Below are 26583 nucleotides of genomic sequence, written 5' to 3'. Positions count from 1 at the left end.
TAGACCAGTGTAATGTTTTGTTGAGCAAAGATTATATTTTAACTTAAGCATTTAGCTGAACCTGTTATTCCATCCTGTTCATGCTTTGTATCTATATATTCCTTATTGAAGTTGGCCTGACATGGATACTGTACCTACAATGTTTTATTTTAATAAAATCAGTTGATAGAATTTTTATAGCTTGGCCAACTCAATAATTTTTCAAATCTCAGTTCGGTATTCTGATGTCTTTAGAGAAAAGCTCTTTCCAGAATCCAAAGCATATTGCATATCAAATATGGTTAAATGGAAAGGAGGAAAAACGAAACAATGGCTGAGATCAGAACAGTCTAATTCATCCGTTCATTAGGTTTATAAAATAATTTTTATTCTTCGAGTGCTGTCTCTATAGGTGCTCCGCTTTAGGTGTCGGTGCATTCTGGCGATGCTGATTGGAGATTTTTCAGTAGCAGTGCCTTGTTGGGATGCATGTGCGCAGTAGCTGTCTTGCAGTGCCACTGGCGATTCAACCAGCGCTCGCGCGTCCCAACCCCCTCAGTTTTTTCTCAACCGTCCTCAGCTGCAGATGGAGCTCCAATGGCAGTGTCACAAAATCATCTAGGAAAGAGTGAGAAATAGTTATTAAGTTTACTCCTCAATAGTTAGTTCATTGTTGATCTAGGTTTCTATTTTTAATCAGTTAAAATTCCCTTAAAAAAAAAATCTCCCTAAGGCAGTTTCCCCTCCATTTCTTTTAGTTCCACGACTGAAGTTGGATTCTGAAAATGCCAGGCTCTCCAGGGTTTAAAAGATGCACTTCTTGTAAGGACGCCATGTCCATCTCCGATGGACACTCACAGTGTGTCTACTGCTTAGGGGAGGAGCACATTCCCCAGAAATGATCCCATTGCAGCAATCATAAAGCTAGAGTGAGGAGGGACAACAATCTCCTACTTAAAATGATTCTTGTGGATAAATCCCTAACACCACTGTCTGCTTTGGGAACGACCCCATTGGGGGATTCTCCAGGCACCTGCTCCCTGAACAGATTGATTACCCTCTCCTCCAGAAAGTGAAGGAACAGGGAGATATCTCCTGCTCATGGAGAACCGTTGAAGAGAAAATGGTCTCCATCAAGATCACTACCTGCGGTGCTGACGATCTGTAGGGTGAGCATGTTTGATGCTCCGGGCGCCTCCAGCACTGTCCATACTGGGACCTCTGCCGACAGAGATAAGGATTGCAGGCATAAGTCAGCCGCCTTCTCCACAGCACCAACTTCTCCAAGGAAGGACATGGTGCTGACAGCACCTCAGCTTGCTATGAGACCTCCAGCGGTGCCGCACACTACGGAGCCGATACCTGCCTGCACTAAGTCAGTACTGGTCAAGGCCATGCATAAGCAGACAGGATCGAGCTCCCAGGCTTCTTCACATAAGAGCACGGCACCGCTGCCCATGGCACCATGCTCCCTCACTAAAGCGTCCGATATCAGAATTTCATCCACACCGGGATCACCGATACTCAGAACCAACAGTTCTCCAGTGCCAATGGCACCAGTACAACCAGACTCACCAAATGCCTCCAGATTCTCCAATGATGAGGAAGCTGACGTTGATGAGGCAGTCTTCTACCTCGGACATTCTTCTTTATTGGGCAGGAAACGTGCCAGGGAATGTCTACACAGGGACATGCCCCCATGGCTGACTAACCTGTGGATGTGCTCCCCCATGCCATTCCCAATGGTGCAGATGACTCAAAACAATTCAAGAGTTATTCAAACGGGTGGCACAAAGCCAGAACATCCAGCTGGAAGAGGTGACTGAAAACCAACATCAGCTCCTTAAAATACTACACCCAGCATCCTCGACTAAGATTGAACTACCAATTAATAGTGCACTGATGGAAACAGCAGAATTATTGTGACAAATACCAGCAACTGTAGCTCCGACATGCAAAAGAGTAGCTAGACGGTATTATGTGCCCAACGAGGGTATGGACATCCTATTTTCACACCCTCAGCCAAACTCCTTGGTTGTGGAGGCGGTGAACCAATGAGGGAAACAACCCTATTATAAACCCACCCCACAGGACAAGGACTCAAAGATGTTCAATTTGTTTGGCCGAAAAATCTACTTATTGGCGACCCTTCAGTTTCACATGGCCAACTACAGAGCAGTACTAGCGAAATACGACCATGATAATTACCAAAAACTCAATGAATTTGTGGCAGACATCCCAGAAGACAGAAGGGAGCAATTTCAATCCACCATAACCAAAGGTCAACTTGTGTCAAGTACAGCTTTACAAGCGTCCCTTTACGTCACGGACATAGCTGCTCGCACAACTGCTATCGCAGTAATCATGAGGAGGGCCTCCTGGCTACAATCCTCTGGAATTTCAAAGGACCTCCAGACTAAAGTTGAGGATCTCCCCTTTGACAGGGAAAAAATATTCTCCGCAGAAACAGAGGAAGTCCGTCCTACACTGAATGAAGGACTCTTGAACGACGCTCCGAACCCTGGGCATCTATAGCTTTCCCTCCCCCCTCCTCCCCCCCAACAGATGTAGGAGACAGCAACCTTACCAGTGCAGTAGAGACACAACCAGAGAGCGACAACAGAGGTCTTTTAATAATCAAAGACAAAGGCACAGACCACAGAGATGTCGCCCTAGCCAATCCCAGGCTGCAATGTCCCAAGCACCTTCAAACAAGATGCAATATTGAAGCATTGGTCGAGGGTCTGACTGACCTCCCCCTACCACCGGCGCCAATAGAATCAACAATCCAAGTTTTTGGTCATTGACTCTGACCATTCTAGCATATGTGGGCCACTATCACCACAGACCACTGGGTTTTGGAGATCATTCGAACGAGTTATACCATCCCTTTTATCTCCATCCCACCTACCTACCCCCCTTCCCTGTCCCTCTTCAGGCACCCTTTTCACAAGCACCTGTTGAGACAAGAGGTACATCATCTTCTACAATTAGGGGCCATGGAACAAGTTCCAACACAATACAGAGGGAAAGAGTTTTACGCCCACTATTTCCTGATTGAGAAGGAAAAACAGAGGTTGGAGACCCATACTAGAGCTCAGAAAACAACAAATTTGTCCGCAACCACAGATTCAAAATGGTCACACTGAACTCGATCATCCCAGCGCTGGAAGAGGGGGACTGTTTCTCAGCCCTTGACCTACAAATATGCTTGCTTTCACATTATCATCTGTCCTGCTCACAGATGATTCCTTCGATTCACAGTGGGACAAGATCACTTCCAATACAGAGTATTGCCGTTTGGACTGTCAGCGGCTCCACGAGTTTTTACCAAAACCCTAGCTGTGGTAGCTGCTCATCTGCGCAGACAGGAAATGCTGATATTCCCATACTTAGACAATTGCCTACTAAAAGGTCCTACCAGGACGGAAACATTGCACATCACTCGACAAATCATCTCTCTCTTTCACACCCTAGGGCTACCGATGCCCCGATTCACAGCGCTGACCTCCCTCATATCAGTAATCTCAGACAGTACGTGGGTGTCCGCGCACAATTGCTCACAACTCCCAAAACATAGGGCGGCCACCACTTTTGTTGTAAAACATGCCAGACGACACATGCGTTGCTTTCAAGGATGGCTGAACTTGGTGTATATTCCATGAAAGCACAGTGTACACAAATACTCATGCTGACCCCAGAGGTCCTACATTCACTATGATGGTGGACAAACCCAGTAAATGTTGGCTCAGGCATCCTGTTTCAACAGGATCTGCCATGCATACAAATCACAACAAATGCCTCACTGGCCTAGTCTTCACTTACCGGCTGGTCCGGCGGCACGCCATCGATGTTCTGGGATCGGTTTATCGCGTCTGGTTAAGACGCGATAAATCGATCCCGGATCGATCCCGGAAGTGCTCACAGTCGGCGCCGGTACTCCAGCTCGCCGAGAGGAGTACGCGGCGTCGACGGGGGGAGACTTCCGGCCGCGTCTGGACCGCGGTAAGTCCGGACTAAGGTACTTCGAATTCAGCTACGTTATTAACGTAGCTGAATTTGCGTACCTTAGTCCGAAGTCCGGACTAAGTGGGGACCAGCCCACTGATCGGATGGGGAGCCTACCTAAACCAACGTACAACCTAAGGTAAGTGGTCCCCCATGGAAACTCTTACACATCAACCTACTCAACTTATGCGGAGTCTGCAATGCATGCCTACATTTCCTCCCTATCATACGAGACAAAATGATAAAGTTCCTGATGGACAACATCATGTCTATGTTCTATATAAACTAGGATTGTAAAGCGATTAAAAATATTATTCACACGATTAAAAAAAATTACTCGCGCTGTTAAACAGTAGAATACCATTTAAATATTTCTGGATATTTTCTACATTTTCAAATATATTGATTTCAATTACAACACAATACAAAGTGTACAGTGCTAGCTTTATATTTATTTTTGATTACAAGTGTTTGCACTATAAAAAGACAAAAGAAATAGTATTTTTCAACTCACCTAATACAAGTACAGTAATGCAATCTCTTCATCATGAAAATTGAACTTACAAATATAGAATTATGTACAAAAATACTGCATTCAAAAATAAAACAATGTAAAATTTTAGCGTTTTCAAGTCCACTCAGTCCTACTTCTTGTTCAGCCAATGGCTCAGACAAGGAAGTTTTGTTTATATTTGCAGGAGATAATGCTGCCCACTTCTTGTTTACAATGTCACCTGAAAGTGAGAACAGGTGTTCTCATGGCACTGTTGTAGTCGACGTTGCAAGATATTTACGTGCCAGATGCGCATGCTTCAACCACCATTCCAGGGGACGTGCGTCCATGTTGATGACGGGTTCTGCTCGAAACCCATCCAAAGCAGAGTGGACCAAAGCATGTTCATTTTCATTATCTGAGTCAGATGTCACCAGCAGAAGGTTGATTTTCTTTTTGGTGGTTTGGGTTCTGTAGTTTCCGCATCAGAGTGTTGCTCTTTTAAGCCTTCTGAAAGCATGCTCCCTATCTCGTCCCTCTCAGATTTTGGAAGACACTTCAGCTTCTTAAATCTTGGGTTGAGTGCTGTAGCATCTATAGAAAACTCACATTGGTACCTTCTCTGCATTTTGTCAAATTTGCTGTGAAAGTATTTTTAAAACGAACGTGCTGGGTCATCATCTGAGACTGCTATAACATGAAATATATGGCAGAATGCAGGTAAAACTGAGCAGGGGACATACAATTGTCCCCCCAAGTAGCTCAGTCAGTAATTTAATTAATGCGTTTTTTTTTTAACGAGCATCATCAGCATGGAAGCATGTCTTCTGGAATGGTGGCCAAATCATAAAGGGGCATACGAATGTTTAGCATTTCTGGCACGTAAATACCTTGCAATGCCGGCAACAAAAGTGCCATGCAAATGCCTGTTCTCGCTTTCCGGTGACATTGCAAATAAGAAGAGGGCAGCATTATCTCCTGTAAAGGTAAACAAACTTGTTTGTCTTAGCGATTGGCTGAACAAGAAGTAGGACTGAGTGGACTTGTAGCCTCTGAAGTTTAACATTGTTTTGTTTTTGAGTGCAGATATGGAACAAAAAAACCCCCCTTCATTTGTAAGTTGCACTTTCAGGACAAAGAAATTGCGCTATAGTACTTGTATGAGGTGAATTGAAAAATACTATTTTTTCTGTTTATAATTTTTACAGTGCAAATACTCGTAACTAAAATCAAAGTGTATATTTTAATTACAATACAGAATACAAGATATATATGAAAATGTAGAAAAACATCCAAAATATTTAATACATTTCAATTGGTAGTGTATTGTTTAACAGTGTGATTAAAACTGCAATTAATTGCGGTTAGTTTTTTTGAGTTAATTGCGTGAGTTAACTGACATTACTCAACAGCTGTAATATAAACCGTCAGGGTGGGGCACATTCCCACTCCTTATGCACGGAGGCCTTAAAACTATGGAACTGGTGCATAAAACAGAATATCTCTGTTACAGCAGCATACCTCCCAAGCTGAATGAACATGATGGCGGACACTTCAAGTGGACAGTTTTCCCAAGAGCACGAATGGGAACTGAATGATGAAATAACACAATACATATTTCACATGTGGGGATCACCACTCATAGATCTTTTCGCTTCATCAGTAAACAAGAAATACCCAAAGTTTTGCTCACAAGCAGGACTCAGAGTACGATCCCCGAGGGGAAGCGCTTTCCTCATCAAATGGAATGCTCCTCTCCTATACATGTTCCCACTGATACCTCTGATCTCCAGAGTTATACACAAACAATATGAATGGACAGAGCCAAAATATTATAGTACCGGCATGGTTCAGCTTTATTATTAAAATAACAGCGGTGAGTGTTGGGACTGCTTCCACATCACTAAAAGGAAGCAAGAAAGCATTAGTACACAGGTCCTAATCTACTTTCATACTCTCACACGCACAACCCAAGGCTGGCCAACCCTGGGTGTAATGTAAGAAGAGGGGGAGGGGTGGACGAGAGTTCTTGTCCCGTGCACGGGTCGTCCAGGGTCCGCTGTGATCTCCAACTTGCTCCGACCCTCGGGTTTTTAAGTCCCAGGTTCTTTAAGGGGTGTTTTGTTCAGGGACCTTTGTTCCCCATGCTCTTTGTACCAGTCCAAACTGGCTTTCTAAGCATTCCCAAAACACACCGGCTCCAGGGATGCAATAGTTTGTTTTTCCCCTCGCTGCCCTTCATTGTCTCACTCATTTTGGCTGCCTCTTCAAGTCTGTTCAGCTGAATCCTCCTTTCTCATGGCTGGTCGGGGTGGAATCCAGGCCCTGTCTTTCTTGTCAGGTAGCAGAGAGTCAGTTGTGTGCGGTGGCCTTGAGCTGGCTGGAGTCAGCATCTTATCTTCGGACTGAGCTAGCTGAAGTGTCGAGTTAACCCGTTCTCTGCTCTCTTCCTTCTTCCCCTCCCCCCCCTTTCGGCCTCTCGTAACCTGCAAAGGAATCTTCTACTCCACACTTACACCTTTGACCCTCCCCAACATGCTTTGCGATGCTTGCAACAGTGTTAGCAACATGCAGTGCTGATTTGCCTTTCCAGGGGACCTGAGAGAGGGGGCCATTGGGTTGTGACACTCTGCCATATTGACACAAAGATTATCCAAATGGAAATCCAGCTGTATCCATACATGCTATTCACTACACAACATTGAAGCCCCTCTGGGCATCAGAATCCACTCGACAAGAGCTTTAGCTACCTCCATAGCATTTCTGTACAATGTTCCCATTCTAGACATCTGCAGGGCAGCCACCTGGGCCTCTGAAGACACAGTCACGAACCACTATGCAATCACGCTCGGTTCAAGCTTGGACACACGACTAGGTCTCACTATACTAGCCTCAGCTACGAACTCCACTCTCAAGTCCCTTCCAGCCTCATGAGGGCACTGTTCTACATTCATCTGAAATGGAGCATCTACAGGGACAGTACTCAAAGAAGAGAAGGCTACTCATCTTGTGCAGTAACTGAGGTTATTTGAGATGTGTGTCCCTGTGGGTGCTCCACTATCCAGCTTCCTCGCCTCTACTTCAGAGTTTGCAGTAAGGACTCGACGGTAGAGAAGGAACTGAGGGGATTGGGTCGCACGAGCACTGGTGGAATCGCGAATGGCACTGCTACTGAAAATCTTTGATCAGCAGTGCTGGTACGCACTGACACCTCAACTGGAGCACCCACAGGGGGACACATCTCGAAGAACCTCAGTTACTGCATGAGGTGAGTAACCTTCTCTTTGCCATTTTGTTGGGGCCAAGATGCTACCTACATGTAAGCTGGCTAGTTTAGGCCTAGTCTTTGTTTGGCATAGGTGTTGGCTCACTGACTTGTCCTCATGTAAACTTGCTTGATGCTTGCAGCTGTGGTGTAGGACAAAGGTGATGTTTTAACCATAGAATTTATCCAAGTTGGAGGATATCTTATAGATAAGAGGAAGTTCTCAGTACAGTGGATGTACAGAATGTATTGCCAAAGGGTAGTTATGCAAAAACCAGGAAGTTCTTACATTAAGTCACTATAGGTAGATGGCCCGGACAGCATGCATGATCAGTGGAAATAAACAAATTAGAAAAGAGATACATTATGAAACTACAGTAGAACCTCAGAGTTACAAGCACCAGAGTTAAGACTGACTAGTCAACCACACGTCTCATTTGGAACTGGAAATATGCAATCAGGCAACAGCAGAGACAATAAAAGCAAGTACAGTACTGTGTTAAATATAAACTACTAAAAAAAAAAAGGAGGGTAAGTAAAAAAAAATGATTAAGGAGACTGTTTCTGTGCTTGTTTCATTTAAATTAAGATGGTTAAAAGCTGCATTTTCCTTCTGCGTAGTAACATTTCAAAGCTGTATTAAGTCAATGTCCACTTGTAAACTTTTTTGAAAGAACAACCATAATGTTTTGTTCAGAGTTATGAACATTTCAGAGTTACGAACAGCCTCCAATCCCGAGGTGTTTGTAACTCTTGAGGATCTACTGTAATGTAGACAGGAAAAGCTATGTAAATTAATGTATTGTATGAGACATACAATGCTTAATGTTGATGGGACGAAAGTTATGATTATATAATTTGAATAGGTATAAATATGCTCAACTGTAAGGGGTAGCTGAAGCATAGTAGGAGAAATCCTCCAAGACCTGCCTACACCACAGGAGTGGGTAACTTGCCATTGTCTTTTTCTGCTTATGTGTAAGTAGTTATTGCTTTTATATTGTAAAAGCAAGGTATGCTTTTTGGTACAAATAAAAGTTTGAATGACTAAACCTAAGTGTCTTGGCCTGACTATGTTAAATCTCACCTATCAACTTGGGTTTTGTTAATTACTTGAAATGCTTAGACTTAGCTTTTCCCTTTCTCTTGGTTTTTCATACTTGAAGCAATGATCGGAAATCAAGAAAATACTCCTTTATAGCTGCAGAAGAGGATATTGTAATTAAAAAATGGCTTCTACAATTAGGTGATTGAGAAGTCAGCTTCATTAGGTCATCTTATTTTGACAATGGTATCTTAAGGAGACACTGTTTTTTTCTCTGGAAGGGAACAAAGCACCAGAGCAGTCTACAACCATTGCCTGTTTTACTATAGGGCTGGAGACGATAGCGTTGCCACCTCTGAGGTCCAAAAAGCCCCCCATACAGGTGGCATCTCTAGGAGCAGACCTTGAAGGCAGGGTGACTGAAGGGGTTGATGTGAGGGGAAGTGATTGAAAGTGAGAAGTGGGAGAATGAAGCTTTATCCTCTAGGGCAGGTGTTCTCAACCTTTTTCTTCCTGAGAGCCCCCCCAACATGCTATAAAAACTCCACGGCCCACCTGTGCCACAACAATTGTTTTTCTGCATTTAAAAGACAGAGCAGGGCAATTGCCTGGGAATCCTGTGAAGCTAAGTTGCTCAGGCTTCAGCTCTGGGTGGCAGGGCTTGGAATCCCAGACTTCAGCCCCATACGGTGGGGCTTCGGCTTTCTGCCCTGGGCCACAGCAAGTCTAATGCCAGCCTTGCTTGGCGGACCCCTTGAAACCTGCTCGGGGGCCCCCCTAGTTGAGAACCACTGCTCTAGGGAAGGTACAGCTATACCAGCACAGTCTTATATTGGAGGCACAGCTAATACTGGCAGGTGGGGGTGGGATTGTGTTTTTTGTTTTATTTTTTAATACCATTTACCCGAACTAAATAAGCTATACTGGCAAAAAGACTTTTTGCTGGTTTAACTGCATCTTTTCTAGGACTTTTTGTTGGTATAAAATTGTAAATAATCACATTCCTAACCAACATTTTTATACTGTCAAAAGGTGAGTGAGACTTGGTGATAAAGGGAGCAGTAGGAGGAGAATTATAGGCGAAGAAGTAAAGAACATTACTGAGGGGGAGAATGTTAGAGAAAAGGGAAGAGCTGTAAATAATGCAGAAAAAGATACATTATGATTAATGACAGGAAGTGGAGTGACGCCAGATTGGCAGGAGGGGAAGGTGGGGAGAAGAATGTGTGTGAGAGTGAACACAAGGATGGCAGAGAAAAGACCAGCTTCTCAGTCTTCATTTCATCACCTTTGTACCTTGAAAGCTGCCTTAACAGGGCAACCTGTGAATGACCTATATTTAGGAATTTCATATTATTGAATATTGGTCTGTACTTCATTATGGCTGGCCCAAGTCTGTGAGAAAACAGATGCCCAGGAAAGTGGCCTCTCAAACTGCTAAAAGTGTCTACAGAAATATGACCAGGATGGGTTTCTTTTCAATCACCAATTGTTATTGCAAATGATGAAATGGGGATCCATTAAAAAATGTTAACTCAGTGAAAACTGCCTGTTGTCCCAGCTGTACTAGTGAAATATGAGAGGGAAGGATCATAGATCAACAGAGTTGTTTGGCAATTAGAAGAGTCAAGATTCACAGAAGTTGGGGGGGTGGGGAGAATTTAAGTCTATAACAAGTTCAGGTGTCTCCAAAGCACTCTTGTGGCCAGGGGTGGCTCTGAGGCACCATGCCTCTATTTCCCCTCTTCAGGGCCCTTTAAAAACTCCGAACAGCCTCTCTCATGGCTACCACTATCCCTGCTTGGAGCTGGTTTAATAACAAAACAAACAAAAAAATCAAATACAATCCTCAAGGTCCCAAAATAAAGTCCATATCCCACACAAAGTTCATACTCAGCTCTGGAATCTTCCATCACACCCAGAGCTATTCTTCTGTCCCAGTCTGTTTTGTGAAGCTGCCACTCCCTGCTCTTCCTAGCTGGAGCTCAGCCTTCTGGCTCTGGCTTCCAGGCCCCAACCTTTCTCCCAATGAGGGTCTCCTGCAGCAGGGTATAATACTGATAAAACTTGTTATAACTTATTCACTTGGAACATGCACAGGGCAAGTAAGTAACACCCACAGAGGGGTTTAGGCTTCGCTGTACTGAGATCGCCTCGCACTGCTAATATTATCCGTACAGGCAGTTGTTTGTGATCAGCATAATTGACGAAAATTAGGACTGATACCAGCAAAACTCCATTTTGAAGTCCCCAGATTCCGTTTTGTGTCCCTGGCTGCCATTTTCAATAAGTAATAGTCACTCCACCATTAAATGGAAACTGCAGATCACATAGGTCTAAATAGAGAATTGGCAGAAAAAGGATGGTAAACAACAATGACTTAAGAGATCATAACACTGAGGTAAATAATGGTTGCAAGTCTAAAAATAGAACTGACAATTAGCAGAAGCAGGTAAATAAGTAGGATTCTGTCGTGTCTAAAAATAGAATTGAAAAACGGTATAAAGGTCAGTCTGGCAGTTGAGAGAGGGACAGTGAGGAGAGAGACGAACAAAGATTCTGAGCACATGCAGGAGAGATAATGCAGCATAGTCACTGGAGTAAGTCTGTCAGACAAACTTATAGTTACAGCTGTAGTGTAGTGTGTGTGTGTGGGGGGGTTAATAAAGATGAATGAGTGTGGCAGCAGCCAGGGACCCTTACCCTACTGGTAATGGCATCCCCAGAGGGGCAAGACTCGGCCCCACTGGTGCCGCCAAGCATCAGGGAGTTGCTGTCAGGACTTCACTTGGTGCCGCGGCAGCTGTCTGGGAATTGGATGGTGTAACTCAGTTCTGCTGTGCTGAGAACCCAGCGATCTGAAGTAATCTCAGTCCAGGCATCCAGGAAGTGGGAGAGGCAGTTGGAGAACAAGGGTGTAGCTGGATCTGAGGTAGATGGGATTACAATACCAACATCAGGCGTCTCATCAAAATGAGTGCTTTGAGGATCTGAGTGTCTGGGGTTGGACTGCGCACAGTGTGGTGAGATTTTTAGTATCTAGTGTGTTTGACAGAGCCAGATGTAAGATAGTAGCAGATATGATGTGAGATTTGTGAGTCACAAAACACTGAAATGTTGGTCCCTAATTCTGAAGTGATTTGAGCAGAATAGCATGTGTGGATATACAGACCTCAGATAAAATATTAATTTAAGTCTTCTGTGTTTCAAATGAGTTTCATTATAACCTTAAAGGGATTTTTTTTCTATTAAGATGTTGATTCCAAAAGATAAGCTGTTTGATCTGTAACGCAGCATAAGAAGCTTACTACGTAAATGCCTTGTTGATAGGATCACTGGTCTGGTTCTAAATTAGTGGAGGAGAAACTGTAGATGATGAAACTGATAAGTTTGAACTTTTGAATTTTGCTGATGGAGTGTATATTTTGTTGTTAGTTTTTTCCCAATCAGCAATTTTTATACCGTTATTATATATTTTTATATCCTGAAACTGGTGATATAATGTCATCTTGTGACTTTTCATCCAGATGAGACCACACTAGCTTCCTTAAAAGTGGTCACATGTCGCTTTTGTTGTTAATATATTTTTCGGAGGTTACAAACCTACAGGCTTGGAGGTATCAATAACACCAAATTTTTTTTGCATCACTGATTTAAGTGGGGATCTTATAAATTGATGCTTGCGTTAGTAACTTTTTGGAAATACACCTCTACCCAGATATAATGCGACCCGATATAACACAAATTCTGATATAATGTGGTAAAGCAGAGCTCGGGGGGGGGGGGGGGGGGAGGGCTGCGCACTGCAGCGGATCAAAGCAAGTTCGATATAATGCGGTTTCACTTATAATGCGGTACGATTTTTTGGCTCCCGAGGACAGCGTTCTGTCGAGGTAGAGGTATATTAATAACCCTTTTAGTCCTTTTCTTTCTGCTTATTTCATTAATTTATAAATCAATTATTCTTTAAAATCTTTGATATTAGCAAAGAGTGTATTTGAATTCTAAAGCCCGGAATACTAGCTCTTGACCTGTAAGTAACCCTATTCAGGAATTGTATGTATTAGGGTGTATCTAAGAATCCTTGGCATCTCCATGTCTATAAAACTCAAGATAGTCTTAGAAACCATTCCTTTAAAATAAATAAATTGTATAATGCTTACATAAGCATATATAAACCTGGGAAACTGATGATGGATGATTGTTACAACAGATGTTTCCTATTAGGGAATGATTATGGGGGAAGAAAGACCCACTGAAAGATATTATTTTGATGAATTGTTTCAGAGTAGCAGCCGTGTTAGTCTGTATCCGCAAAAAGAAGAACAGGAGGACTTGTGGCACCTTAGAGACTAACAAATTTATTAGAGCATAAGCTTTCGTGGACTACAGCCCACTTCTTCGGATGCATCCACGAAAGCTTATGCTCTAATAAATTTGTTAGTCTCTAAGGTGCCACAAGTCCTCCTGTTCTTCATTTTGATGAATTGTTAGTCCTCTCAGCTGTAAATAGTTATGCCTTCACACATAAATCAGGTAAACTGAGAATGTATAAGAAATGAAAAAAGAACATCTGTTTCTTTTGGCAAAGAGGGGTATTTGTTTAAAAACCCTATATAATGACACTGTTTTTGAAATTTGGGGAAACTGCTTCCCACCAGTTGCAGTGAAGAAGAGAGCCAGAGCCAGCTCTTCATCACATCAAGGGTGGTAATGCATCTCTTCTTGCTGTATTCTGTATAGTGCTGTACAAATCTCTGATTAATAATCTTTGGTTAAATAATTTCAGTTGAGCCTGTTCAAGAATCTCAAGTAGTCATTAACTCAGACACACAACCCTTACTAAGGATAACCTAATTTTGTTTGGACCAAGTTGCACAGTATGTTTCACACCTGATTTGTCAAAGGAGAAAGACAATACAAGGCAGAGGAAGCAAAGTTCACAAACTATTAAGAATCAAGGGTGAGTTTGAGAAACCTGACTTTTCAGGTCAACAAACCATCTGAAGGAAGACTGACAATTCAGAAACCCCAAGACCTTGGGGAGAAGTTATGACATCAGCAAACAAGCCGCTCCAGCCTTTTAACCATTCTCTTTCTGCACCCAAAGAACTGCTAGCAATAAGTGCTGTGCCAGCAGAACATCACCACCTGGATCCTTGTCTGTAGTTCTAGCTCCTACTCTGAGAGTCCAGAAGACTCAGAGCTGAATGAAGAGTTAGCAAACCTCCTTTTATCTTGTTTTTTCTTTTTTTTTTAAATTGTAGATGTCCAAGTCTTCTTACATAGTAGGTTTTTTTTAGGGTAGGATGTGAAAGTGTGGTTGTGCGCATTGTCGTGGAAAGAATCACCCACGCATTGATTTTAGTTCACAGACTCAAGCCTGAGGCCAATTTATTGCAATACATACCAACGCGTTGGGGTAGCAGTCCGAAAACTACCACACCCAGCACAGCACGCAGGCTGCTTTTATTCCTACAAACCGCAAGCATAGTACAAATTGTACGTCATTTGAGAGAAATAAGAGTTGGGGTCCATCTCCCTTTCCCGATAACTTCCTTATTAATTTTACAAGAATTGGGTGCATTTTGGGTGGAGGGGCTTCTTGGTGGTTTCCGATATGGGTAGTACTTGGCAGCAGTTGGGATGCTTTTCTCGGCAAGGTACATGTTATTTTCCGGGGATTTTACCATTAAGGGCATAGGGGTTCATTACAGGACACCCAAAGAATATATGATTGGCTAGTTTGGCAGTTAGCTGGAACTACAGGAGAAGTTGGCTTTTACTAAAAGCAATTTCTTCATGTAAGCGGTTATTATGTTTCATAAACAAGCGGTTATTATTTTACTGAGGCCTTGCACATTGCTGCTCCTCCTCCCTCCTCTGGTCATAACTCTTGATCCAATTTGGCAGGGAATTGTACAGCTTAGTCTTGTTCAGGCCTTGGCCTGTGCTGGCTTTTGTAAGGGAAGTCAGTATATCGAGCCTCTGTCACTTTGGCTGATATAAGGGAGGCCACCCAGGCCTATTTCCCCACAGCATGTATGTGCATGGTCACACCCACAAAGTCCATCTGGGGAAGGCCTCAAATGTTTTGCAGAGTTAAACAGCTTTAAATACTTTTCACAAAAATTATTCATTAAAGTGTGTTCTGTGTTTTATGTTTGAAAGTCCTTGAGAAATTCAGATTGTCATCTGTAATTTATGGTAAATAAGAGTTGTCAAACTTCTGCTTATCAAAAGTGGTCTGATACAATATCTCTTGGGGAAATATGGGGAGTAGACAGGGTTAGCCACACATAAGAACTGAAGTCTTAAGGAAGCTTTATAATTGGCTCTGAGGTAGTGATTTAGACATTAGATAATCTGGTTTCATATTAAGATGTTTCTACATTCAAATTGTAGATTTAATTGAGTCTGATCAATCTTTAGTTGGGATTTATAAGCAAATAGGTAAACATCTTGCAATTCTTAATCCTTAGAATGATTAATTTTTGTATTAATTTGATTTGATTTAACCTCCAATCCAATATTGAGACTAACTTGTTTTGTTTGATAGTTGCAATGCTTTTTTTAAGTTTAGTTTAATGTTAATAGTAGATTTGCTTTGTAAATACATTTTCTTAAATTGAGTTTAGTTACTTTTAGTTCTAATACAACTTATAAAAACTGATAGTCACATTTCTTTCAATAAGCAGCATTGGTCCAGTTTTACATTGATTTTGTGAATTAAGATTCTGTGATTTGGTAATTTTGTACATGTACTGGAGCTCTGGGGTGGGGCTGGGGATAAGGAGTTTAGGGTGTAGGAGGATGCTCTGGGCTGGGACCGAGGGGTTCAGAGGGCGGGAGGGGGATCAGGGCTGGGGCAGGGGTGCAGGTTCCAGCTGGGGTTGTGGGCTCTGGGCTGGGGATGAGAGGTTTGGGGTGCAGGAGGGTGCTCTGGGCTGGGATTGAAGGGTTTGGAGAGAGGTAGGGGGTTCAGGGCTAGGGCAGGGGGTTGGGGCGTGGGGAGAGGCTCAGGGGATGCAGGCTCCGAGCAGCGCTTCCCTCAAGCGGCTCCTGGAAGCAGTGGCATGTCCTTTCTCCGGCTCCTACATGGAGGCATGGCCAGGCAGCTCTGCACACTGTCCCATCTGCAGGCACTGCCCCTGCAGCTCCCATTTGAGCACGTAGGAGCTGGAGCGGGGCCATGCCACAGCTTCCTGGAGCCATGTGGTGCAGCCCCCGACCCTGCACCCCAGCCGGAGTGGGGCTGAGCCGCGTGGTGCGGCTCGTGAGCCGGCTTAAAACAGCTCGCAGCCCAGGTCCAGCCCGCGTGCTGTAGTTTGCTCACCCCTGTAGTACAGAGTATATTAGAGTGAAGATTACTGAAATCATTTTAATTGTAGTGGAAAGGACAAAAAATACTAAAAATTCCAATAACAGTATTTTATTACTCCCAATCTAAAGAATTATGAAGATTTTGATATTTGAGGCAAAGATAAGACTGGTGGTAGCTTGAAAAATCAGTCATGGCTGGGCTCTCCCAAAATAGGAAGTCGGTGTCCTTTTGCTTGAAAAAGCTGTTCGTTTTCAATGAGTAGCAAATTGAAGGGAAACCACTAGTAAAGCTCTTCGAATTTGGAAATGGTTTGACAAAAGGAATGTAAGAGGGTTTGATTTAGATAACTTAACATGGAAAGCATTAGCCTTTCCCCGGAATGGGTAAAGTATTCGCAGCTTCACTGTGTCTCAAAAATCACTCACTAATATAACTATATTTATATACTACATGTTTACAACAATTCTGATTGTAGATGGAAAGAAATGTGACAGTTTTACATTTTTCAGACACACACTTTCCCATTCAGATTACTGTCTTCTACTTTTCCACCCCGCCCCCCCAAAAGTTGCAACAATTTAACTATCAGAAAATATAACTGCTAGTAACCATAGACTTAGACTGTATTTTCATCATGAACCAGTCTCACTTCTTCCCTTTCCTCAAAGTATGGGAAATAAATCTTAGGAATTATGCACCATTAATGACTTTCCCTTAACTTCTATAGTGTGGTCAGGCCAATAAGGATGATTCTGGAGAAATGATTCAGAGGTTTTTTGCTTGAATTTACAAGTTCAAGACATTTTCCTGATTTGATCTCAAGGCATTTGTTGTTGTAGCACCATGTTATGATCTATACGAGCCACATGACGTATAGATGAGGCTCTGTTATTATAAAGCACTTGGATAGAATGCCTGAAGTTTCTGATGAGAAACTCTAAAAACAAGACACCCAGGTAGAAACTGCCAAATGCATTAATTCAGTGTTAGATCTTCACTTGCAGGTGGCTAACCATAGACCTTATGAGTCCCTTGAGCTCTCTAACAAATCAATCTGCTAACTTTTAATAATAATAATTATTATTATTATAACTGAAGAAGCAGAACTCTATGTAGGCCAAGGGTGACATGTATAAGGGGACAAAATTTCCTTTCCTTCTCCACTTGCCCTCAAAAGAGAGTGGCTGTTAGGTTTAGATGTTTTGTTTTAAAGGAGAAAAGGCAAATACAAAATGGGGTTAATAAGTACCAATGGTGGTGATGAAATAAAGTGGTAATCTTCCAAGAAGATAACCATATTCTCTAAAGCACTATTAAACTAAATAAAATCAAAGCCCAGTTATGCTACATGGTCTGTTTTTTGACAGTATCTTGAAGAGCCACAGTCTGATAACTTAATTGCAATTTAGAGAATACTACCTGTCTATATGCATGAAGTAGTAAACTAGAGAAGGGGATGGACAAATAAAATTCCACTGGTCTAAATGTTGCTTTTATTAACAAACAAACAAACAGAAGCTCTCAAATTAGCTTGAGGTAAGCACAGGCAATAAAGTTAAAATTCCTTTTGACTAGGGGCTGCTATTCTCAACTTCTGTTGGCTTCTGTTGTCTAATAATTTTTGTTATATTGCAGGTTGTATGAAGACCGGAAGCCTCCTGTCCGGAATACCATCAGTAAGTGGTTTTCATTGTTACACAAACTTAATAGTAGATTTGTTCAAAGAGTTAGTCATGGTTTTGGTAAGTGTGAAATTATTTTCCAACTCATAAAACATAACTTGTCCCTAATTTGGAGGAAGAATAAGGTTCATGTTTGTAAAAAAATGCTTGTTCAAATCTGGCATTTAGGTTTCCTCATATACATTCAGGGTTTGGGGTTTTTTGTACTTTTTCTACAGAATCTTACTTTGGCTTTTGTATTCCTTTGATTATCACTGTCCTTTTGCATCTCTCTGTATGTAGGTCTGTAATACTTCCCTAAATAGGTGTCTGCAAGTGACTGTCCTTGTGGGGCTAAAAAGGTACAGAAAGTTAATAAAGGAACACAAAATGGCTTTACAAACATTGACTTCAGCCTCTCACTACTCTGTGAACTTGAACAATATTTCCACTTCATAGGGTAGAGTGTAAGTGTCTTGCTCAGAATTGGGAGCAAAACCAGATCTCTTGGTTCCCTGTCATGAGCCTCAACCACAAGACTATCCTTCGTTCTATAATTGCGAAAAGCATCCTATTGAATATTCTTACTGTATGATCCAGTTCAGGCTAGCACTTTTGCAGTTTATCAACTTCAAACCTTGTTTCTGCTAGACTTGAACTAAATGTTCTCGAGATCTAAACCACAGCTCTGGGTGCCAGGTGACTCGCCCTTTGTGGTTATGGGCAAGCCACTCTGTATCAGATTCCCCTTTTGTAAAATGAGGATAATATCAAACTACCTCATAAAGATTATGGAAGTTTTCATTATAGATGGAGCAGGTAGCACTTGCCTGTTACTAAGGTTTCCCAGTCTGAATGTTTTTTGGAAGACTTCAGCCAAAACAGTTCAACTGTTTCTGAGAGTGGAGTTAGAGAGAATGGAGCTTGTTTTTCACTGTTTAAAAATCCCTGGTTCCTTAGGAAAGCTCTAGTGCTCCCCTGACTTGGAGCAGGAACTTGAAACTTGGCAGGGCCGTGGCTTTGTATCAGTGATACATCTTTTGTTGTCCCCATAAAAATGCACTCAAATTTGGTCAAGTTAAAACATTGCAGTTCGCACTTGCTAGAGCTTAACAGCTAAAATCGCTGAAGATTCTGCTCATACTGAGTATGCACCATCTCCTAACAGCTCCTAATGCTGACCAGGCTATAGATTTGACATGCCCATAGAGCAACTGAACATGCTTCTTCCTCTCACAGCTTCTACATGTGACCAGACTACATGTGCCATCTCCAAAGTGAGTGAGCATGCTTCAGCCTAAACCTACAGGAGTGAAGACCGTCTTTCCCTGTAATGGTTGCTCCAGGCTGGGGTGGAGCCAGGCACTGGAAATGAGAGCAGGGAGCCTGTTTTATCCAGTGTTCTCAATGACTCATGCTTCCCACTGCGGGCACCCAGGCATTGTGGAGAAGAAGACTGTTTGACTCAAATGCAGAGGGGATATGAGCCAGATGTAGGACATGTCCCAATCTATTCCTCTGGTCTTCCCCGACAAGAATCCTGGGATGGAGACTGGAACTGGAGGCTGGTAGGGGGTGGAGACTGGGATAGGCTGGGTAAAAAGACTACGTCAGGGAGCCTGCAAGGCAAACTGAGCTGGGAGGCGAAGGAAACTGAGACTGGCAGTCTGAGCAGACTGGGACTGGGAACCAGTGGGGATCCTGGACGTGGAGGGGAAACAGCTGCCACGGTTGCACAGGCAATTCTGACATTTCCTAACCTTTGAGTTCTTCACTTTACAACTTTAATAGGATCCTGGGACCAAGATCCAGAGGTGATGCCTTTTTCATCCAATGGGACACACCTCTTCTGTATGCCTTCCTTCCTACCCTGTTACTGTCTGGGGTCATACAAGGGCCAGCTAAGCCAAAGTCATCCGCATAGATAGCCTCCACATGGCCAAGCAAACCTGATATCCATACCTACAGCGGATGTCAGCATGCCCACCACGTGTCCTCCCACTTCTTCCAAATCTCCTTTCACAGGATGTAGGTCAGACCTTGCACCTGAACCTGGAGCTACTCCACTTGAGAGCTTGTCTCCTCAGTGATTCCAAGGCGAGCAGATGATCTGCTCTGAGGAAGTCAGACATTTTGTTAAACAGTAGACAAGTCAACTACACGCTCGACATACCTCCACGAATGTAAGAGATTCCAAACATGGTGCCTAATGACAAACAAATTGAAGCCACCATCTCTACCCCTGCCATTAGTCCTGGACTACATACTTCATCTTAAGAAATCTGGTGTCTCATTGAGTTCACTCTGAGTACATGTGGCAGCAGTCACAACCTTCCAGATAAGGTGGATGAGGTTTCAGTGTATGGTCATCCAATTACCAAAAGATTCCTATAGGGTGTACGTAATCTCTACCTAGAATCCAGAGCCTCAACTCCTCCATGGGATCTCACTTTAGTGCTTCGATCTTTCGCAAGCGTCCCATTTGAACCTTTGGCTACGTGCTCACTACTACACCTTTCCATGAAAGTAGCCTTTCTCGTTGCCATCGTGTTCACAAGGCATACATCTTGGGACCCTTATGGCATACCCACCATATATGATCTTTCTCAAGAATAAGGTCACCCTAAGACCGCATCCTACATTTTTACCTAAAGTCCCTTCTTCATTCCACCTCAACCAACCCATTCATCCTCCCACATTCTTCCCTAAACCAAGAACAGACAAGAGGCAGCATTCCAGACCCTGGACGTCAGAAGGACACTAGCCTTTTATCTCAAACAGACCAGACCGTTCAGAAAAACTCCTAAATTGTTTCTCTCCACTACAGAGGGGTTTAAAGGCAAATCCATATCTAAGCAGAGACTTTACAAAAGGATTTCAAGTTGTATCCAGTTTTGCTTCTGTCAACATGAGCTACAACCCCGATCATGAGTCAGAACACACTCCACAAAATCAGTTGCAACATCGGTAGCCTTCTTGAATAACGTGCCTATTACTGACCTATGTAAAGCAGCCACTTGGACAGCATCTCAGACATTCATACAACACTATGTCATTGACCAGGATTCACCATCTGACACTCGGCTGAGAGAGACAATCTTATTGTCCATTCAGACCTAACTCCGAAGCGCCTCCTTCCCTCTGAGGGGCGCTGCTCTACAATCTTCTAAAGTGGAGCACCCACAGGGACAACACTCAAAGAAAGAAGAGGGGGTTACTCACTTTGTGCAGTAACCGATGTTCTTCAAAGTGTGTTCCCCTGTGGGTGCTCCATTACCCACCCTCCTCCCCTTTACTTTGAAGTTCAAAATGAAGTCCTCTGTGGTAGAGTCCCTCGACGTCTAGCAAGCTCTGGCCTTCTACTTGCACAGAATGAGACCAATTAGGAAGTCCTCGAGACTATTTGTTGCAATAGCAGAGATACTCTGGGCAAACCATCTCCACCCAAAGAATCTCCAAGTGGATTTTTATTTACATTAAACTCTTCTTCAAGTTGTCAGGACCAACTCTCCCTACAGGGTTGCAGGCTCACTCCACAAGAGCTCAGGCTTCAACCATGGCCTCCCTTCAGGACGTGCTTCTTATAGACATATGTAGAGTAGCCAGGTGGAGTTCTGACTCTGCAGTGAATGCTTCTTTCAGCATGGCAGTTCTCCACGTGACCACTCCATCTTCAACCTTGCACTCTCCTCCAACTTAGGTACTGCTTGTTAATCACCCTCAGTGGAATACAATAGGGACCATCACTCGAAGAAGCAGCAGAGATTTCTTACCTGTAAGTGGAGGTTCTTCAAGATGTGTGGTTCTTATCTGTATTCCACTTCCTGCACACCTTTCCCTCTGCTGCAGATTGGTCAATTCACGGTGGAGAAGGAACTAAAGATGTGGTCCATCTGCTTCGCCCTTTATCGCCTCAGATGGAAGCATGAGGCGAGCCAGGGCACATGCACGGACTAGCGGAGTCTACTTTCAAATTCTCTGACTTCTGATGCATGGTGTGCATGCATAACCCTCAATGGAATACAGATATGGACCAGACATCTTGAAGAATCTTCAGTTACAGGTAAGTAATCTCCTCTTTTCCTTTTTAAGGCTTTTATATTGTGCCTATCACAGTTTAATAATGTGTTGATGGGCTGTGAAAGTAGTAGGGAGTGAATGTAGTTACTTTCAGTTTTTGAGGCTGCTTCGGAACAAAGGACAGAAAGGACTAGAAGGAGGAGAGACTAGCGTGCCTGTAAAAAATATGGAACAGACACCAGATGTTTGCTTTGTTAGTAAATATTAACCTTATGAGAGTTTAATATACAAAAAAAAATCATGATTCCTTTGCCAAAAATCTCAGAATGCTGTGTGTGACTTTAGGTAAATGGATGTCTGTAATCATAGTTGGACTGTACTTAATGATCTAATCTGTTTTCCCCCCTCACCCTGTTAACTTGGTTCAGATGTCCATTGGACCCCAGGCAACTAATAGATGTGTGTTGTAATGGACAGGATTGTGTAATTGATAAGGGATGCTTATAAATGCACACTATTATTGATAAATTACTAGTAGTTAACATGGAGAGGGAACATTTGTTATAACAGATGTGTTCAATAACACTGCTCTACAGCCAAAATGCTTCTGAAATAAATGTAGTCAAACTTTACTAATTCTGGGTTACTGAGAACGAAAATGATGCTTAAAATTGTTGATTGGCTCTAGTTTTCAAGATATGCTATTAGGTCAGTATATACAACCCTTGACTTGGGAATGGCGGAGGATAAGTGAGTTATAAAGGGAAGGGATCTCAATTTAAACCAGAAATGACTAAAATACATCTTTGACTGGACCTAGGAATAAATCTATGACTGGGTTTAGACAGTACTTGCTTTTTAGGCAAAACAATGAATGATGCAATCTGAAGCTGGTATTGCGACATACACGATATGAATTGAATCATGTTATTCCTAGAAGTCATGGATGATGCAATCAAATCAAAGCTTACATCACTCTGCTGAACAAATTGCCCTGTATCAGCTCTTGAAATCATACAGTGTCGTGCTCTCTTATTTGTCAGTGTTTGATTTTGCAAAGGGACACATTTCTGTTTAGCCAAGGTGAGCAGAGATGCCTCATACTTGTGTGAACAGTGCAGATAACTTCTGCTATGTTTGTGGTGAAGTGACTTTTGCATCACAAAAGCGCAGTATAGCCACTATGGTTAAGAAAGCCTATCACCTTTATTTTGGCTGTAAAATTGGAGATCAGGACAAGAGGTGGGCCCCACACATATGCTGCAACACATCTTCACCAGTGGTTGAACAGGAAAAGGAAATCTCTGTGTTTTGCAGTGCCAATGATTTGGAGAGAGCAAACAGTTCATACCAGCAATTGTTACTTCTGCATGGTGCCTCCAGTTGGGAAAGGTGTGTCAAAGAAGAAAAAGTGGACTGTGCATTATCCAAACATTCCATCAGCTATACGCCCAGTACACGGAGAAGGACTGCTGGTTCCCGATGCACCAGAGTCATTCTCACTTGAGTCAGACGAGGAAGAGGATGAAACTTCTGGTCCTGAACCATCAATGTCACAGGACCCACATTTTCTCCCATCCTCCTCCTCTGAACCACACCTCATAACACAAGGTGAACTGAATTACCTTGTCAGGGATTTGGTACTACCCAAGAATAAGGCAGAGCTGTTGGGCTCCAGACTACAGCAGTGGAATCTCCTGGTAGGTGATGTTAGGGTTTCCATGTTCCGTGACCATCAAAAGGATCTTGTCCCATTCTTCTTCATGGAAGGTGATCTTGTAGCCTGTAACAACATCGATGGTGTGATGGCAGGCCACAACATCGTTCACGATCCAGATGAGTGGAGACTGTTCATTGATTCATCGAAGACGAGTCTTAAAGCTGTTTTACTGCATAATGGCAATGTTTTGCCATCAATTCCAGTTGGTCATGCAGTCCATATGAAGGAAACCTATGACAACATGAAACAACTTTTGAGGTGCATAAAGTATGACCAACATCAGTGGCAGCTTTGTGGCGATTTGAAGGTTGTTGCTCTCTTGCTTGGTCTGCAGACTGGATACACAAAGGAGTGCTGTTTTCTCTGCGAATGCGATAGTCGTGCAAGAGATTCCCACTACATCAAGAAAGATTGGCCACTCCGACAGTCATTGGAGCCTGGGAGGAAAAGTGTTCAGCATCCACCACTTGTTGAATCAAGGAAGATTTTGTTACCGCTCTTACACGTCAAGCTGGGTCTGATGAAGAATTTTGTCAAGGCCATTGACAAAACACAAGCAGCTTTCAAGTATCTCCATGGAAAATTTCCAAGGTTAAGTGAAGCTAAGATAAGGAAGGTGTCTTTGTTGGTCCTCAGATTCGTGAACTTCTTCGAGATGATGCATTTGACCATGCACTGCGTGGCAAGGAAAAGACGGCATGGAAAGCCTGCCAGTTAGTGGCAATAAATCTTCTCGGAAACAACAAGGCAGACAACTACCAGGTTGTTGGTGGAAAACCTCCTCAAGGCATACAAAAGCCTTGGTTGCAACATGTCACTAAAGATACATTTTTTGCACTCTCATCTAGATTTTTTTCCACCGAACTGCGGAGCAGTGAGCGACGAGCACGGCGAGTGATTTCACCAGGACATTGCAACAATGGAGAAACGCTATCAGGGCAAATGGAGCCCATCAATGCTTGCAGACTATTGCTGGACAGTGACAAGAGATGCTCCATTTAATGAATACAAGAGACAAGCCAAGAAGCGCCGAGTAGACTCTGAATAGGATTAAACTATGTACAGAATAGTTTTTTGCCTTTTATTTCATAATACATTTTATTTATATAACCCTTTTGCTGATTTTTAAAGTGTTACATAAACAGGACAGGTGAAATATTATCATGTAAAGCAACCATAAACACATGAAAAGACCTAGGTTTACAATTTATGATTAAAACTCTACTATCTACACAATATACATGACATAAAATGTAAAAACGTAAATATCTTAGAAACAGTAGCCAATCAGTTGTTTTAATTGTCATATTTGAATTCAGCACATCAAAATACATAATAAATAGCACATTTTATCTCTGAAGCAGACGACTTCTCAAAAATTGTTGACCAGTGTAATCAGCATAACAGCAAACCACTGAGTAATACATTGATTTATGTCCTCTCATTAAGAGTTAGTTGTGGCCACTAATGGTCCTAGTAGTGATAAATTAATTACAAATGTTGTTTGGCTTATTGATTCAAAATAAAATTCAAAGCATGAGAGGATTTTCTTTGTTTTACTGCTATATAAAGGGATGAATTTTGGGGATTTGGTCAGAAGTGAAGTGAGCCGCCAAACTTCTGCAGTCGGAGATTGGTGTATATGTCATTTTCCTTTCTGTATTCTGGGTAGTGCTGTATTAAGTATTGATTTTGTCTGTCTTAAATAAAACGTCAACTGAGTTGGTTATTTGGCAGCATGTCTTATTACAACCAAACATGTAACAGCATTCAATCCTTAAAATTAGTACTCAAGTATACAGTTCAGCTATTTTTAAAATATTCAGAAATGAAAGGCCAAGTTCAGGAAGACCCTCAAATAAATGAAGACTTTTCTACTTTTAATATTACCAGGTACTGCGAGTGGGTGACCCTAAAGAATTGAAATATAAATTGGATTCCCTTTGCCTGTCACTAAATAACACAGTTCCTTCAAATCAAGAGAGTGAAGGTCCGTCTGCAGTGCAACTGACATGTCACAAATGTCATTGCTGCATGGTTGGTGGTGTTTTTGTTTGTTTGGCAGTTCAGTTTGAACTTGCTCATGATTCTACCAATGCACACAAAGGGAATATAGGATAAATATTTTACAAAATTTGTAAGTCCCACTTTCAGAAATGGCCTATGCAGCTGGGCACCTAAATCCCATGAATTTTTAATGAGACTTAGACCAGGTCTGCACTACAAATTTTTGCCAGCATAGCTGTGTGTGTGCAGGGGGTGACATGTGATTTGTGACAGACATAGTTGTGCCAGCAGAATCTCCTTGTGTGGGTGCAGTTATACCAGCAAAAGCGTAGTTGTACCATGCTAGGAGCACATTGGCAGTTTAGCTATATCATCAAAGCCTTCCAAGTGTAGACCTAGCTTAGGCACTTAAGATCCTGTAATTTTTGAAAATGGGAGTCACTTGGGCAAAACTTTCGAAAGTGACTATGCTTCCCTCTTTTGACTGTATTGATGCTGTAATACTAATGAGGAAAAAGTACTAAATGTTTGTTTTTGTCCCTACAATAAGAAGATATGATTTTGAACAAACACACGGACTAAATGTGAGTTTGAAGGTGCTGTCTGAGGCAATCAGTTTTCACAGTAAAATGGCATGCACAATGGCTCTTGGATGGATTTGGATAGACAATTCTTTTTATACTAGATGTTGAATTATGAATTGGCAGTGATCAGTTTATTCATTCCAACTGACCTTTTCTTATAAGTGCTCTCCTCCCTCCAAAAAGAAGGAATTCATTGTCACACAGTTGTACTGGCCCTTTAAGAGGGAAGAGGCCAGTACACTTTTTAGCTGCCTCCTGATTAGGCTTAAAGAGGGCACATGGGCCCTAGAGGGAAGGGGAGACCTAGTGAGTCTAGGCAGACTTGAGGGTATGTCTACACAGCAACTAGGCACCCCGTTGGCCTGTGTCAGCTGACTTGGGCTCATTGGGCTCAGGATGCATTGTTGTGTAGACTTCAGGACTCAGGCTGGAGTTCGAGCTCTCGGACCCTCCCACCCCACAGGGTCCCAGGGGTCA

The 26583-nt window shown here is 42.6% G+C and overlaps 1 protein-coding gene across 11 annotated transcripts in view; it reads left to right on the top strand.

The window, feature by feature from the left end:
• The window catches only part of RESF1 (retroelement silencing factor 1), a 48086-nt gene that overhangs the window by 9914 nt on the left and 11589 nt on the right, over positions 1–26583 (top strand). For 9 of the 11 annotated variants that reach the window (XM_008177263.4, XM_065566198.1, XM_065566195.1 and 6 more), the window contains one exon: positions 17750–17790. The exons of 1 other annotated variant lie outside the window; for it this stretch is intronic. The gene's annotated coding sequence lies outside the window, so the exon portion shown is untranslated. Of the gene's footprint in view, positions 1–17749; positions 17791–25408; positions 25553–26583 lie in introns of those variants that run through there. One more of the 11 variants, XM_065566232.1, reaches the window with a different exon arrangement.

Source organism: Chrysemys picta, chromosome 1, assembly GCF_011386835.1.
Source record: "Chrysemys picta bellii isolate R12L10 chromosome 1, ASM1138683v2, whole genome shotgun sequence".
NCBI classification, from domain to species: Eukaryota; Metazoa; Chordata; order Testudines; family Emydidae; genus Chrysemys; species Chrysemys picta.
This window is presented reverse-complemented; position numbering and strand designations above follow the sequence as displayed.